Source organism: Lynx rufus, unplaced genomic scaffold (assembly GCF_022079265.1).
Source record: "Lynx rufus isolate CCGP_SWC_20201006 ecotype Redwood Valley unplaced genomic scaffold, mLynRuf1.p SCAF_5, whole genome shotgun sequence".
Lineage (NCBI taxonomy): Eukaryota > Metazoa > Chordata > Mammalia > Carnivora > Felidae > Lynx > Lynx rufus.
The window spans coordinates 17,174,073-17,192,367 of record NW_025814867.1 but is presented as its reverse complement, the minus strand read 5'-3'; the positions used below and the strand labels follow the sequence as shown (position 1 = coordinate 17,192,367).

At 40.0% G+C, this 18,295-nt stretch overlaps 1 protein-coding gene across 2 annotated transcripts in view; it reads left to right on the top strand.

Moving 5' to 3' along the window:
* RARB (retinoic acid receptor beta) overlaps positions 1-18,295 on the top strand; it is a 405,968-nt gene that overhangs the window by 7,165 nt on the left and 380,508 nt on the right. The window lies entirely within an intron of this gene.

Sequence of the window (18,295 nt, the reverse complement as noted above, 5' to 3'; positions counted from 1 at the left end):
ATCGAGACACATGTCGGGCTCCCCGTTGACAGCATGGAACCTGCTTGGGATTTCCTCTCTCCCTCTCTCTGCGCGTTCCCTGCTCATACTCTCTCTGGCTCTGGCTCTCTCAAAAATAATTTTTCTTTAATTAAAAATAAATTAATAAATAAAAGAGCTGCCACTCATGTAGTGTGCTACATGCATTACCTCTGTCTACCACCTGGAAAAGAGAAATAGTGGAACAAAGGCTGAGCTAACCAACTTTCCTAAGGTTGCTCAGACAAAAATGATGGGACCAGGTTTGAATTCTGGCTCTGACCAATCTCTTCTTTTCACCCATCCGTGTTAGATGCAGACGTTGAGGCAATGCAAAGGTTTTTAAAACACTGTATCTGTCTTTAAAGATCTTGCACTGCCATGGGGAAATCATAATCACCTAAAACCGCTTAGATCTAAAACTCTGTTCTCTGCTCTGTAAGGTGTTATATTTCGTAAAGCTTGTAACAACCCCTCCCACCCACGTACCTGCTGTGCATATGTTGATTTACTATACGTGTCCCGTTTCTGCTATCTTTCGTTGTTTTCCTAGCTTTCCCTCCTCTACTCCCGTGTTAACCTGATGCCTGGCACACAGTGGCATCTCAGTTAAGGTTCACAGAATGACCAAATCAATAGTTCTTGCTGATGGGAGATTTCGACAATTTGTGGATGTCCTTTTGGATGTCATGATGATCGGCAGCACCGTAGGCATTTAGGGGGCAGGGGCTACGAGGCTGGATGTCGGGCACTGTGCACAGTAGTTGCAAAGAATAAAGAATTACCTCATACCCTCATTGACTTCCCACTGTCCCACCAGACGTTCCTGTTAAGAACCCTCCCTCCCAGATAAATTATGTTTAACTGAACTTAGCCATAACTCATTTTTACATATAAATGCAAACTATTACATGAATTTATTATACTGTAAATTATTTAGAGCTATAACTGCTGTGCAGATGGAGAGTAGGCTGCTCTTTTTTCTGTTTGGGACGTTTCTAAGGGGCGCCTGGGTGGCTCAGTCGGTTAAGCTTCTGACTTCAGCTCAGGTCATGATCTCGTGGTTCGTGAGTTTGAGCCCCGGATCAGGCTCTGCACTGACCGTGTGGAGTGTGCTTGGGATTCCCTGTCTCTCCTTCTCTCTCTGCTCCTCCCCACTTAGGCGTGCTCTATAAATAAATAGATAAATAAACTTGAGTTTTTTCTTTTTTTTTTAATATTTATTTATTATTGAGAGACACAGAGCGTGAGCAGGGGAGGGGCAGAGAGAGGGGGAGACACAGAATCTGAAGCAGGCTTCAGGCTCTGAGCTGTCAGCACAGATCCCAATGCAGGGCTCGAACTCACAAACTGGGAGATCATGACCTCAGCCGAAGTCAGTCGCCCAACCGAGCCACCCAGGCACCCCTAAAAAAATTAAAAAGGAATGTTTCTCAGAGTTATTTACTATTTCAGGTAATCATGTCACTGACGACAGGGTATTCTTCATTGATAGACTTACTCATACCACATGTTTTTATCAGTCTGCATTTGTAGGGAAAATAATCACTTTAATTCTGCATATTGAGGCAAGCATGTTACCACTTCTTTATGCCTGGACATTTATACTTTGAAATAGCTATTATTTTATTATAAATTACTTTGAATTCATCCTTGATATTGCAGTCAGGGCCATATATTGATTTCTTGGAAATTATATGTGTGGGCGGGCTATATTATCTATGGCTTTCATTTGGAAATAGTAAAGCAGATGTTATAAAACATGTTATTAAAAGAAGCATTACACCTTGAAGAGTACTGGAATGAGTGGATGGATGGATGCATACATGAATGAATGAGTGAAAAATAATTAACAGGGTCAACTAAACTGCTTTGAACGTAAACGTTCTAGCCACTGAGAGGAAGTTTGTAAGGGACGTGGACAGGAAAAAGTTTGTAAAGCCAAATCCGATGATTATGCCAGGCATGGGCCAATGGGCATGGCCCTGGGGAAAGCCATATGCAGAAGAACGATGGACAGTAGGAAGGTGTTTGAAGTTTCCCGTATTGGAAGGCATGTGGGGTTAGCAAAGAGCCATCTAGCACTTGCCTCTATTTCTTGATGGGTAAACAGTGTCTCCAAGGTGTACAAAAGGGAATGAAATGTATCTTTATTCATGAATTTACTCTTCCAATCTTTATTTAACACATACGTGTTAGGTATTTGGAGTAGGCACCTTAGAGTGTCTCTGATGGTTTGCTGGGTAAATTTATCCAAGTAAATGGTTCTTGTGTGTCAGGTCAGATTCTCTACCTCCAAAAGATGCTCAACATCACTAACCATTGGGAAAATGCAAATCAAAATAACAGTGAACTGGCACCCTATACCTTTCAGAATGGCTAAAATAAAAAACACAAGAGATAACAAGTGTTGGCAAAGATGTGGAGAAAAAGGAACCCTTGTGCACTGTTGGTGGGAATGCAAACTGGTACAGCCACTGTGGAAAACACTATGGAGGTTCCTTAAAAAATTAAACGTAGAATTACCATATGACCCAGTGATTTCACTAGTGAGTATTTACCCAAAGAAAATGAAAACACTAATGTGGAAAGATATGTGCACCCCTATGTTTATTGCAACATTATTTACTATGGCCAAGATATAGAAGCAACCCAAAGGTCCATCTATAGATGAACCAATAAAGATACAGGGTGTGTATACACACAGGAATATTATTAAAGTATAAAAAAGAATTAAATTTTGCCATTTCAACAACATGGATTGATTTAGAGGGTATAATACTAAGTGAAATAAATCTGTCAGAAAGACAATTATGATTTCGCTCCTATGTGGAACTTAAGCAAACAAAGAAAAAAGGAGACCACAAACAGACTTAAATATAGAGAACAAACTTGTGGTTGCTAGAGAGAAAAGATATGGGGGTGGATGAAATAGGTGAATGGGATTAAGGGTACACTTACTGTGATGGGCATATAGAAACATATAGAATTTTTGAATCATTATATTGTATACCTGAAACTAATGTAACATGGTATTAATTATACTTGAACAAAAAAAAAATGCTACCTCCTATGCACCTCATCTTAGGATTTATCAGGACAAATGCTTGGAACTGTTATAGATTGAATGGCATAACCCAAAAGATGTTGAAGTCTTAACCCTCAGTATCCATGAATATAAATTTACTTTTAAAAACAGAGTCTTCTCAGATGATCGAGTTAAGATGAAGTCGTTAGGGTGGGTCCTAATCCAGTACGACTATGTCCTTATGAAGAGAGGAAATCTGGACACAAAAAGGGAGATAGGGAGAGAGCGCCGTGTGAAGGTTCGTGTTAGGCTTCCGGAAGACAAAGAATGCTAACGATTGCCAGCAAATGAGCAGAAACTAGCGGAGTGTCATGGAACAGATTTTTCCTCACAGCCTTCAGAAGCAAGCCTGCCTGCACCTTAATTTGGGGGTACTTCTAGTATCCAGGGCTGTTTGTGGTCCTTTGTTATTAGTTGCCCTAGGAAACTAATAAGGCTTCTAATTTGGAACTACACCTTCCTGTCACCGAAGAAGGAAAAACTATGCTTTTGATCTCTCCCTCCTCTGAAAGTATCGAGTTATTTAGCTATTTTCTCATAATTTTATGCTCACAATAACTCTTCTTCTGAATTATGTGGTTGCTTTGGCTTAGACTAATTCTATTTCAGGCAAGTTTTTGTTTTTGTTTTCCTTTATAGCCAGCCTTCCTTGATTCTGGTGGCTCCACGTCCATGGTCATGAGTCACAGTGATCATATTTTTTTAAAAAACAAGTGCCTCTCTTGGGGCACCTGGGTGGCTCAATCCGTGAAGCATCCGAATTCGGCTTAGGTCATGATCTCACGGCATGAGTTCGAGCCCTGCGCTGGGCTCTCTGCTGAACAGCTCAGAGCCTGGAGCCTGCTTTGGATTCTGGGTCTCCCTCTCTCTCTGTCCCTCCCCAGCATGCATGCATGCATTCATTCTCTCTCTCTCTCTCTCTCTCTCTCTCTCTCTCTCTCTCTTTCTCTCAAAAAGAAATAAACACTAATTTTTTTTTTTAATGAGTGTATCTCTAATCCTCTGGTTTTATTTGGGTCCTATCCTTGGATCCTAAATTCCCACCCCCTTTCTTGACCTTTACATGTCTTCTTTAATATCTATTTTGTTCTTAATTTTAAACCCTCTGCCTCATGACTCTACCTACTCATCACCGTTATGTATTGGAGCCTTTGGGACTCTCCAGAAGAAGCATTCATGTTACAAATTCACATTTCAAGTCCCGTCACTGCGAGATTATCAGTGGCAGTGATATGATTCTAATTATTCGTTGCTTATTGTCTCAAATAGCATGCTGTTGGCTCACCCGGCAACCTCTGGCACTCTTTCTTCAACCCTGTGCTCCTTGATTTTATACTTACGAGTAGTTTTGTCATGTCGTTAGTTCTGTCGGTGGCCTGTTCTTTATATCTACCCCCCCCCTTAGTTCTCTACATCTGGGATTTTTTTAGTTACTTCCGGCCAAAACCCTTTTAAAATATTTTGGAAGCCACCCAAGCTTGTACCACGTATAAATTTAAAGATCCTGGGCCTCACTAAATCCTGCCCTGGTTCCCTTTGCCTTCGGCGAAGTGGGTGAGTCACCTTATATAATAAGATAAATTTGATAATCTGAAAATCTGCATCTATACAGTTATTTTTTTTTTCAGTGTGTGAAAATCTCCACAAGCCATTTTACTGGTGAAAATGACTCCTTACCAATGAGCGTGCATATTTTTAATTTGGGGCTGAGATATTTTGCCAAATACCCATAGGTGTACAGATGTTTGGATAAAACAAAATTTCTAGGGAGTTTGGGGAAGAAGAACAGTGATTATCTGGGACCCTGTGGGCACCAATGACAGCAGTAAATTATGTGGCTATTATTTTGGGGGGAGTGGCAAAATGTAGCACTGATGAGAGGTGCTACTCAGATACTGCCCTTAGCCTTGGGGAGCTTACAGTCAGAGAGACGCATACTCATTAGGAAATGTTCATTCTGTTCACCCGAGAACAGTGTAATGCTGTAATTTGGGGGGTGCAGGAGAGGAATCTAAAAATGGGGCAAGACAGGTTGCTCTTTGCAGGCCCCAACCCGGGCACTTGAACATATTTTTTAACCTCTGTGTGCCTCAGTTTTCTCACCTGTAAAATGGGACAATAAAGGTACTCAAAGGGTTGTGATGAGACCTCCATCAGTTGATGCGTGTAAACTTATCTAGTGCTCGGCCACTAACAGTGCTTAGAGTATTTGTAACTGTGCTGTAACAATACAAACCCTAGAAATAGCAGTCATTATTAGTATCTGCGGTCAGAAGCTGTCCAGTCATAAGCAAAAACCTTTTCCGTCATGGGGCTGACATTCTCACAACCGTTTCCAAAACGTAAGGGTTGTTCTACACACACACACACACACACACACACACACACACACACATTTTTCCATATTTCTTAGAAGTCCATATCAGGCATATGGAAGATTTCACTTTACAGAGTTTGTACCCTGCCAAGATTTCCCTTTAAACCAGAATTCTCTAGCAGGTGGTCTTGCGTTTGGGTATTGGAAAGGACTCTTTTGCCCGAGTAACCATGGCCTGCTGAATAATTTTGTATTCATCACCAAGAGACCACATCCAAGAAATATGTGTGTATCTGAGGTTATCTTTGACAGATGAGCTCTCCTCAGAGTCAGGGAACTTAGGTAAGAGCTGAACTTTCCTGTCTTCCCAGAGCCTATAGGCTCTTCTGGTTACTTTTTCTTCAGAAACCATCTAATAATGCTTGGCTGAATTTTAGTGATGTGTTTAATAGTGTACATTTCTCAAGCATTGTGGTTTTTGCTTCTATTAATACCAAGCTACTCTCATATTAATCGCGTAATGGTTATGAAGTTGGCCAATCCAAAAAAACATACTTAAAGAAAAAAAGCTTATCTTGACCTTTCATAAAGTGAGTAGCACTTTAATGATGACCATATGCTTAAAAAGAAAGCCAGCCTTCAGCATACTTAGTAAACCTCTTTTATCAGAATGGTGTAAAGGGATATTTTACAAAACAGGGATTAGGGATTTCCATGAGTTCTGATGGAAATCTTTGAAACGTGAGGTGAAATTCGCACCACCCTTGACTCTTGCTCTGACCTGTAGGCAATTTTGGGATTTCTTTCTTTTTCCACAAAAAAATCTTATTCCAGAACCAAGGTCAGAATAAAGCAAAGGATGCATGTAGCACTATCGATAATATTTTGTTCAGTTCTGAATCCCTAAGGGGTCAAGTATACACCTATTGATGCAAAGGCGGACATCTTCTTTAGTACTGGCCACAATTTCTCGATCTCTGCTTTGAGGACAGAGAGCAGAGAGATGTGTCCAGGGTCGGGCAAACAAAGAAGCACTTCAGACTAACAGAAAAAGACAAGGCCTGACACCTGGAGTCCAGCACTCCCACTGCAAACACAGCGGGCAAAGACAAAATGTGTAACAAACTTGTACAAATCAGAAGAAAAAAGACCAATCATTAAGGAAATCCAATTCAAGACCACATTGGATGCCATCTTCTATCCATGAAAGTTACATGAAGTAAGTGTGGTGACAGAACCAAATGTTGGAGAGAACGTCAGTCAACGGACACTCTGAGATAAATTGCCGGTGAGAAGCTAAATTACTATCGTCATCTTGGAAATGGCTCACATTATCCTGTAAAATTGAAATATGCAGATTTCTTATGATCAAGCCATTTGTCTTCTCGGTAACTATCCTAGAGAAGCTCTTTAATATGAATACCAGGGTTTGGGGCGCCTGGGTGGCTCAGTCAGTGGAGTGTCCAACTTCGGCCAAGGTCATGATCTCGCGGTTTGTGAGTTCGAGCCCCACGGCGGGCTCTGTGCTGACAGCTGGGAGCCCGGAGCCTGCTTTGGATTCTGTGTCTCCTCCTCTCTGTGCCCCTCCCCTGCTCCTGCTCTGTGTCTCTGTCTCTCGATAATAAATAAACGTTAAAAAAAATTTTTAAAAATATGAATGCCACAATTCATGTTGAAAAAAGTTCATGGTAGTGCTGTTTGGAAATTGTAAAAAACTAAAAATAAAAATTGGATACCAACCAAATATTTATGAACAAATGCAAAAATTAAGCGGTGACATTGTCATTAAATTCAATCGTGTGCCTCACAGAAAGTGAAGCTACAGGCATCAACATGCGCAGATCACAGAAACACAGTGTTGAGTTAAACACAATTTTTGGCAACAGGACGTTAACATTTTTATAAATACAAGAGAAACAATTTTTGAAAGATATAGGTAACAAAACTGTACATTAAGAAGTCAAGGCAATAATAAAGAGCAAATCCAAGGTAATAGATACCTTCTAGAGGTTAAACAAAATAGATGAGTGGATAGGACCGAGAAGCAGCACAGGCGTGCACGCAACAGAGGTGATAGAGTTCTAACTGTCAAATATTTAGTGATGTGTTTTCTCCCACATGCACATATGTTTATTTTTGTGGGTGTTAAATGCACCTTAAAAAGATAAGCTATCACTCTATCCATATCACTGCTTGATGGCAGTATCCTTAAACGAAAAAGTCACATTCTGAAAAAAAGGCAAATGGACAGTGAAAATGTTTTTTTTTTTTTTAATTTGAGTCTTAAGAGTAATTGTACTAAACAGAAGAGACTCATAAATATGGAGGACAAACAGAGGGCTACTGGAGTGGGGTGTGGGAGGGGGGATGGGCTAAATGGGTAAGGGGCACTAAAGAATCTACTCCTGAAATCATTGTTGCCCTATATGCTAAGTAATTTGGATGTAAATTAACAAAAAAAATAAAATAAACCCTTTATTAGGATTCCGCCAGATACATTATTTTCTCACTAAAAATAAATGAACAAAATATGAAAAAAAAGTGTACTAATGCAAATTTGAAAGTGAGATGCAAAGTAAGACTCTATTTCTTACTTACAAGTAGGCAAAGATTTGAAAGAATGATCCCATTGTTATTCAGGCTGTATAGAGAAAAGAAGACTCGTGCAGCCTTGATGGTGAGAATGAAAATTGATATATCCTTTCTATGGAATAATTTTACAGGAAATGACAGGGAGCTTAAAATATTCATACTGACGGCTTCGCATTTTTGCTCCTGTGAATTTCTTTGCAAGAAGTAAATGTTTTAGTGTGCTTGGGGAAATAGGTATTAGCACAGATTTGTTTAATTAAAAAACAAAGAAACTAAAGGCAAACTTCCTCCGTAATAAGAGGTGATTGATTAAAGTAGAGAATGAAAATAAAAAGCAGACCTTTAAAATTTTGATGGAGAAACAAATATATTGACATGGGAAATGCTCAGTACAAAAGACAAGTTCCCCAGCTAATAGAACGAAGTTTTCACTGTTAAGTATTCAGAATACTTAATATTCTTTATTTTAGCAGAAATATATTGTATTTATTTCAGGGTTTAGGACAGAGACTGGGGAGCATAGTAATAGTTTTAAATTCTGGGTCATGGATTATCCAAAATGTTTTCTTCATCTTTATTCAGGGGGAATGCTCACCCCGATCATCTCGCTGCTCGGTGCTCGACACATAGTAAACGTTCACTAAATGTTTGTTGTGTGAATGAGTGTGTTAAATGGTAGCTCATGGAATTAACTAAACTAGAAGAAAGGAGACTTCTCATTGTGCTAATTCAGTTGCATTTACTTGAAACAAATATCTTACCTACATCAGTATCCTTGTCTTTCAAGTGTCCCATTAACGGGGTGCTCAGGGGCGCCTGGGTGGCTCAGTCAGTTAGGCGTCCAACTTCGGCTCAGGTCATGATCTCACAGTTTGTGGGTTCGAGTCCTGCGTCGGGCTCTGTGCTGACAGCTCGGGTCCTGGAGCCTGCTTTGGATTCTGTGCCTCCCTCCCTCTCTCTCTCTGCTCCTTCCCCACTCATGCTGTCTCTCTCTGTCTCTCAAAAATAAAACATTAAAAAAATTTTTTTTAAATACAAGGAAAAAGGTGTTTGTGCCTGATTCCATTTCGTTTCCAAGGAATTAGCCCTTCAGAGGTCAGAGGGACATTTGCATTTTGGAATAGTAACTTTTGAGCTAAATCCTGATTCCACAGTGGCAGAGACTTTGCAGTGGTAGGGTTTCCAAGGAGATAATTTGGAATAGGAAATTTATTCTCTCAGCTTCTTCAAAGCCTGTCCCATAGGGTATCCACATACTTGACCTGTGCCCAAGGCTTCTTCTGTTTTAATAGACTCCAGGTGGATTATAAACGTTATTAGCATCACTTTGTGAAAAAAAAATCATAATTATCAATCTTTGAGAAACTGTTATCTTGTTTTTTCACAACAAATAGGTGAGTACTTTTTAGTTAACTCACTTATATCCTATTTTATTTGGGGAAAAAAATTTATGACAACTTACAAAAAAGTACATGTATAACTTTTAAAAATTAGAAAGAAGTATATTTAGGAATGAGAAAATAAAGTGAAACCTTGGTTTGCAAGTATAATTCATTCTGGAAACCTGCTTGTAATCCAAAGCACGTGTATATCAAAGCAAGTTTCACGAACCATCGGCTCATTGGTGATCATGTGACGTTTGGCCTCACATAACCCCGGTATTGTGAGACATCGCTCGCTTATCAAGTTCGAATTGATTAGAAACGTTGGCTTGTTTGGGGGAACACTCGCAGAACAGGTTACTCGCAACCCCAGTTTTCGCTGTATTAGAAAAATGAGTTGAAACCAACTTGAGGCCAGTGCATTAAAATGCATTGTCTGAGATAGATAATAAGCGTTGCCCGGACGTCCTGAAAGCCTGTCCCACGAAGAAGAAGGTCCATGCAGCCGTAGAGTTGATAGGGTTCCTAAAATGGAAGTGGCCCAGCTCTCAGGACAAGCGCAAGTGAAGCACATCCCAACCATACAGTAAGTCCAACTCTGTTTATGTGTTTGCGTTTTTAATAACATCCCTCATTGTGGGCCAAATTAATCATTCCGCAGCTCAGAGAAAGCAGGTCCCTGCGGGGGTCCCAAACAATGTCTCCAGGTACATAGCTCTCTCACCATCGGAACTCAATCCAAAAATAAATATTAGCGTGTCAAGATAAATAAATGGTCTTCATAGCCTTCAGGCACTTCTCCATGAAAACCCTTTCCCTCAGCCAAGGATTTTTGTGAACATTTGAAGAGCCATGAATTTGGGGTTATACTCCCTTGACAAGGACTGAGAAGCCAAAGGCCAGCCCCCCACCCCCAACAGGGTTTTCGCTCACAGCACAGTTTTGAATCCGAGCCGAAGGGCACCAGATCATGGAAAATGTAGAGCAGTGTATTTAAAAGCATAGACCTCAGAGTCCGAAAAACCTCCACGTGACCCAGCTGTGTGTCCCTTGGATAAATCAGCTTACCGCTCCCTGTCCTCTTGGCATTGCTCTGCCCAAATCTTATCTGCCTGGAATGTAGGAGGGCCAGCATGAGGACGGCAAGAAAGAATGCTCGAAAGTGCCCTGCACAGAGCTTCTGCTAAACCCGATTTATACCTTAGTCTGGGATATTTATAGGGAGGCAGGGAGTTGTGAGGAAGGGGGGAATGCGAAACCCTCCAAGAGAAAGTGGGAGTGGAAAGTCGTATGTGGAGCGAAGACTTCTTTCTCCTGGAGGGACAGCTACCTCAGCAGAAGCCACTGGACTCAAGGACGCATTTTCCTCAACTTGGGTTCGTTTTCTTTGGACGCTGGAAGGAATCGTCAGTGAATGCACTCACATGCCCCCTCGCCCTCCCCACCCAGCCCCAGCCCCCAGACACACTCTTCCAAGGCTGATGGGAGGAGACCGTTGATGTTTCCAAATGTTGAAGCTGCCTTTTGTGTGGTCATTAAGGTCCCGATTTGTGCACTAGTGTGCGGTTGTTTTTATTTTGGGGGGAAATCTGAAGTATTCCCTAAGCGTCTTGTGGACTTGCATTACAGAGCACAGCAGGAGATATTTAACTGGCAAGTTCTCTCTGAGGTCACCGTGTGCCACATTTTTTTTCACGGAAAGCTTCAACTGCTCAACTAAAGAATGTGTTTCTTTAACAGGCAAATGAAAAAGCGACTGCTGGGTGATTCCTTGAGGTATGCTTAATTAATTCCAATCTATTAATGACGGCAATTTTCTAGTTTCAGATGATAAATGGCAGCCCTTCCTAAAAGGCATCTCGAAGAGAAAGGATCTTCTCCCCACCCCCAGATTTTTTTTTTCTTTGTCCTTGGCTACTTCTGTCGCTTGCTGCTCAGAGTGAGCTCACGTCAGTAATAGTCATAAATGATTTACAAAAGTAATTCCTGTCTAATCGCTTGGGACTTGGAGGTTTTATGATGTTGCCAGATGTGCCATCAAAAAAAAAAAAAAAAAAATCATCCGGTTCAGAAACTTGTGATAAATCGAGTCAGAATCCATTAATTCCCTGAAGGCAACTGGTTGGTTTGCATGGATTTGTGTCGGGGCCTCGCCCATCTTCATCGGCTTCTCTTTATCCTTCTGTTCAAGTGTGTAGAAGACAACAAAGAATTCTGTAAACACAAAGTTACTAAGGAGCGGTTAGCATTTATTAAAGACCCTAGCACAACTTTTATGTTTGTCTCATGTGTTAAGAGGACATTTTAGTCCAATGAAAGGGGTGGGAGGGGAAAGTGTGAAAAGCCCCAGATGATCCCAGTTCTTGCATAGACTCTGTCTGTCTGTCTGTCACTCACAGTGCCGGTGCCAACATTGCATAAATACTCAGATGTTGCTTCTAATACTCTCCCCTTTTTTTGAAAGTTCCCCGCAGAATTCTTTACTTCCTCTGAACCCTCACCGTATGAGCTTTCTGTCTCTAATAAAGAATTTGGGCTATTGCACCTTATAAGGGTTTAGTGGTTTAAACATTTTCCCCTCTCGTAAAATTGTCATCTTGTCGAGGGTGAAGCCCACGTTTTCTCCAAATTCACCTTGCATGATGTCTTTTCTTTCATTAGGAAGAGTCTAATTTTGGTGAATGAAGGAAAGAATCCCAAAATGGATGACTGTGAATTTTCATTCCAAAACACATAGTGGGGGGTGGGGGGGATGGTGGAAGGGGTGGACAAATGGAAAGATCCATACCGAGCTTTTTAAACCACTTTGTTGGACTGCATACAAATAACTAAGGAAGCTGAGCAATAGAAGACTTTAAATCAGCTTATATCGTCTACCCGAGGACCAAAAATGGTACCTTCCCAACCAGGAATTCTGTATTCCTAAATTACAATCTCTCCATGGAGATTAAATGATCTGTAATCCAGTGTAACAAGGCACAGTAGTGCACTTTGATGACAACTCTCTAGGGGAAAAGTTCCCCATGTCATCTCTGATTACAAAGTCAAGGAATCCTGTGAATTTGCTGATGTATAGGTTCCCCTTTAATGTAAATGCAGGCAAGGAAGGGGGCAGGCAATGTGGAGTCCTTGAGGATAATAGACAAGTGTTGACATAATTCCGAATCCTAGCAGTTATTCTGGAAGTGCTTATTTAAACAGCTTTTCCGAATTGCCCCAGTGATGAGAGTTTTGAGTGTTCAGAATCTAACATTTGCATAATTCTTCATCTTTGGCCCTTCTCGGACGTAAAGGTAGTATTTTTGCCCAATGACTTCATAAATATCACAGTAGGAATCAGAAACCTTTTTGATATGATTCTTGAAGTACAACTAAATAACCTCTCATAGTTTAACAATTTATAGATCAAACAGAGGGAAGCACTCTAGCCTCTTGGGGCCCCTCATAAGCTAATGATTCTCCAGATTTCCTGCTACCCTTTTGAAAGATTTGATTGGTAGAAATCAATGTAATTGTTTTAAAACTATTAGTCAATCCTGTTGGGGAGTTAGCTCTGTTTTCAAGGACTAAATTTACAATGATACTTAGACACTGACCAATACAACTTCGATGATTTTCTCGTATTAACTATTAGATAGTCTCGCCTATAATTTCTTTTAATGCCTGTGTTGACCGAATAGAAATAGCTCGTAAATGTCCCAGCACTGAGACATCAGAATGTATCAGAGTGTAATCTATCTAAAGTAGAACTCTAGAAAATTAAATTATGTTTTTCTCACTTGTCTATTGGTCTTGGTCCATATGCACAAACGGTTTTATATCATTTAGTCATGGAGCAAAGTCAGTTTTTAATTATGGTTCTCTTTTTCTTTCCATTACAAATGCCTGCTCTTGCTGATTACCCTGTTGAATGTTGTTCAGGATATTGCTAACTGTATTCCACAATTGTGTCTTTATGAGCCATGCCAGGGGTAAGAGCTTTTCTGTTTTCTATAGCGCAAACATCACGTTTCTAGTGAGGGGAAAAAAAAAAAATTACCTCATGGTCACGGAGGATCATTTGGCGATCACATCTCCTTTTTGGCATGGCTTCCTGGAAGGCTTAGAGTCACCTTTGTAGTTCGCTTTAAATACAGGATTAATGGTGAACATTTTCCAGACTTGCCTCCCTTTGTGCATTACATTTTCTCTGTCTCATCCAGTTCTCCTCTCTTCAACCAGTTTTCGGTTTTCTTCCAGTTTGTTTTATGTATATCATATAAAGCACTTAAAATCGCTTTATAGAAATTTTCCTTGTATTATTTTAATATATGCTTCACAATTATTTTAGTTTCTGTGTGATAGTTTATGGAACGGAGGCAAATTATTTTATGCATCTTTGGCGCTTAAGTGGTCTCTGTTTGTTTTGGGTTGTTGTTGTTTTAACTGATGCAGAAAATAACTTTCACATCCAAGTTTTTTCTTAGGTCCATTTTTAAAAATTATTTTCTTCGGGTAAATTTTCAAGACTGAAATGGCTCATTCAAAAGTGTTCCTCTGACAACCAACCTCAACCTAACTTTGCCCTTTTTTGAAGGTAGGGAAGAGGATTAATCCATGGTAAATCTGCGTTTACAGATGGGCTAAAGGATGTAGTTATTGCCGAAAATTTACTCCTTATAGGAAGTAATTGAAACTTCATGTTCCAGTCTGCTCAGTGAATATATCACTTCTGTGCAGAAATAGGCCAAAGTAAATCTGGGCTTCACAAGTCTCAACATAATCTAAAATCTTCCTTGCTTAATGGAAGAGAAACTACTGAAAATAAAATAAATTTACTGAGTAAAATATTACATAGACACTGATTTTTAATATGCCTATAATAGGAATTAAAACCTTTGTGGGGGGGGTGCCTGGGTGGCTCAGTTGGTTGGGCATCTGACTCTTGATTTCAGCTCAGGTCATGATCCCAGGGTTGCGGGATTGAGCGAGCTCCACGTCGGGCTCTGTGCTGAGCATAGGGGCTGCCCGAGGTATTCATTCATTCATTCATTCATTCTCTCTCTCTCTCTCCCTCTCTCTCTCTCTCTCCCTCTCTCTCTCTCCCCTCCCTCCCTCCCCCCCCCCCCCCGCCCCTCACCTGCTCAAGCATTATCTCTCTCACACTCTCTCTCTCATTTGAAAAAAAAGTATAGATATATAGGTAGGTAGGTAGATATTTATGTGTATTTATTATATATTTATATGTTTATATATTTATCTCTATATATGAATGAAACCGATTCAGCCCCTCATGAAACTTACTTTCTGAAAAGAGGCTCTTAATGAATGTTGCTTCAGGCCACACAGATGGAAAAGCAAAATGCAAAACTTCATTCACCATATTGCCAAATAAACATGCAAAAGGAAACTTGAGTGACAGGGATGGGACTCAAGTGGTAGCTAACATTCCAAGCAATTGAAAGGCATTGTGTCACTTGTTCTATCAAACCACCCCTTTTGATCTTGACCATTTTGGCTTAGTTGTATGTCTTTCTCTTCCACTGATCCCACCTTCTCCCAAACCTGTGATTTTACATGTTGTCTAAACCACAGAAAATCCATTTCTTGTGGAATGGAAGCCAACCTCCCTTGGGTGTTTAGATACCTCAAAGATTGTTCCAGTGTAGAAAGAAGTCTTCCAGAAATTAATTTTAAAGCAAAAAATAAATCTGTTAGCACTGGAGTGAAAGGAACATGAAAACATTAAGACCCTAGAAAGTTCAGAAATCACTTCTCTGTTCCATTAAACTGCAATCAGATTGTGCTTTTTATTGTTTTATATGTTTCAATTAACTCAATTGTAATTGCTTGTCAGCATTTCATTCTAAGCAATAAATTTGTCATAAAAAAGAGTAGAAATAATCAAATTTCATTGTTCATCATTTTAGTGTTTGTTCCTCTTATCTGTTCCTGCTACTTCGGAATACATTCTTTTGCTAGCAGCTGTTGTGATATGTTTTATAGGGAGATATTTCAACAATTTTCTTTCTAATTTTCTTTCAGTTATACGTGTAGATATTGCTTTTCAGAGTAAGAAAGGAAATGATCAGATGGGAAAGGAAAAAGGGAAATGGAGAATGGATAAAACGTGGGCAATGCCTGCCTTTTATATATTTATATGACATTGACACACTACTTAGTTTTAAAAAATATATCAATATTTGAACTTATTTATGTGATAAACCAGCTAGTAAAATGATTATTTAGCTCTGTAATTTAAATAAAAATATTTGTGAATGAAGATTAGACCGCAAGAATTGTTGATATCGGCAGACCCCAGTATCAAATCGTCGCAGTGTTTTCTCTGGCCCAGAACTCTTTGAATTCTCCTCTCCTGACTGTCCTCTGACTTCTCATTAAGACATGCTTGAAAGAGGGTGGTGGAAAAGGATGCTCATTTATACTAAAGGGCAGGTGACCAATATGATTTACTATCTTAAACATCCCACAGATATTTTAACAGAAATACAGATTTTGACTGAAAATATTAAAATGTGACTCAAAAAATGCATAGTTGGCATCAGTCAGTATCTGGAAGGCAAGGGATATTTCTTGATACAAAAGATCTTTATGGTGCCACTGAAATTATATCACACAAACTGTGGCCTGTCGTTCTTGATAGAATTCCCTTTCTAAATATTTTTCACCTGCAGATATTTATTTCTTACAAGTGTACTGTCTCCTTTTCAGTGCAGGCCTTAATCTTGAAATTATGTTACTTGAAAATACATTGTATCTTAAATGCCTAATTTCTGACACTATGATTTGTAAAACATTTTTTTCTAGCTATTCATGGGCTAAAGAGATAGATTTTTAATGTCATTGGATTTGCCTGGTAAGTTTCAGTAGTCACATGCTAAAATAATATTTCTTAATATGATTAAAAGAAAAAAGGGGCGCCTGGGTGGCGCAGTCGGTTAAGCGTCCGACTTCAGCCAGGTCACGATCTCGCGGTCCGGGAGTTCGAGTCCCGCGTCAGGCTCTGGGCTGATGGCTCGGAGCCTGGAGCCTGTTTCCGATTCTGTGTCTCCCTCTCTCTCTGCCCCTCCCCCGTTCATGCTCTGTCTCTCTCTGTCCCAAAAATAAATAAACGTTGAAAAGAAAAAAGACTTGTGGCATTAGCTTGGTTATCTCTAATATCATATTTGGTTTCTGCATTTATTCCAGATAAATCCATCAAATTCCATTCCCATTGCTCTTCCTTTCATCTCTACTGAATTTCCAAGCATTTTCTTAACACCTTGTAAAGTTCATGGAGTTTAAAATGCTTTTTATAGAACAAAGGTACATTAAAAACTTGATAGTGAATGTCAGTTCAGTGAATTGTGTTTTACCATTGACTTATTGTGAAATTAGTTACATTTTCAGAATGGAAACTAAAGGGGGAGGTGCTAAATCAGAGTTAAAATTACATGTAGAAGTATTGTGAATCTAATCACATATTTAAAGAGAAAACCAGGGGCGCCTGGGTGTCTCAGTTGATTAAGTGTCTGACTTCCGCTCAGGTCATGATCCCACAGTTCACGGGTTCAAGCCCCGCATTAGGCTCTGTGCTGACAGCTCAGAGCTTGGAGCCTGCTTTGGATTCTGCCTCCCTCTCTCTCTGCCCCTCCCCTGCTCATGATCTCTCTCTCTCTTTTTCTCTCTCTCTCTCTCTCAAAAATAAATAAACATTAAAAGAGGTTTTTTTAAATAAATAGAAAACCATAATGATTTCATAAAAGACTGGTAGTAATATGATATAAAAATATAAGCAACTTCCATAAAATACCCAAAGATATATCGGAAGTATATGCAGTCTGTTATTTCCTAGAATCAGTGGATTCAGTGTTTGTGACTCTATTTTAAATCAATTATTTGGTTAGTGAACTAATGCAAACAAGGCTTTTGGGCAGTTTTATGGTTACGTTTCCTTTCTTCTGTTTGCTTCAAGTCATTTCAGAACCGTTCATCATGGTCATGGTCAGCATCTACCTGTAGAGTAAGTTATCAGGTGTACCGTTAATAGAATTTCACATTTCCAAAATCTCTTATATCTGTAGGTGAAATGTTCTCCTTAGTGCTTGCCTTTTAAGTGGGACATTCTTATGCCTTGCTATTATTATATCACTCAAGGGGAGCTTTGAGCAGGCCAGGAAAGAAAGGAGGAAAAAAAAAAATTCCAGATGCATCTGTCAGTTTCTTAGTTTGGCTTCCCTTAGAAACAGACTCTGAGACAAAGATTTGAGTGCAAGTAATTATATTAGGTGGAGTTAAATTAGGGGAGTGGAGGAGCAGACTAGAAAGAGAAGGAAGCCAAGGACGTATGTATTATCATGCAAATTACCACGTGCTGGCACTTAACCCCTCCGGAGGACTCTGGGAGACCCTGTAGAATCTGCGTCTTTGAATGACCCCCTGCCCCCCCCCCCACCCCAGGGGCAGGCAGCTTGCTTCTTTACCCACCATCCACTGGCTGAGGTTGTCAGGTAAAGAGGCTTCATTGCCCAGCGTCTCCTGTTCCCACAGGCACAGTGGAAATGGACCCTGGTGGCCAGAGGACGCCCTCTCACAAAGAGATGCAGTTACTGGGGGTTGCAATGCTCTGGCCAGCTTCCCACCCCCAGTGACAGCGTCTGCTGAAGTAGTTATGAATTCCTGGCCACTTAGCCTTTTGATCATCAGAGAAATATCACACTGTCATCTCCCTGTAAAATCAAGGAGTCACCACAAATATTTTAAAAACAGCATGGGTACTACCTACCCAAAGATACTACCCACAGATCTACCTACCTACCCTAGAAAAGATGCCTTGTCTAGTGTATCTAATTGCCCCAATATCTATATACTATAGATGCTAATATCATAGCTAAATGTTTGCCCGACTCCACTTTACCA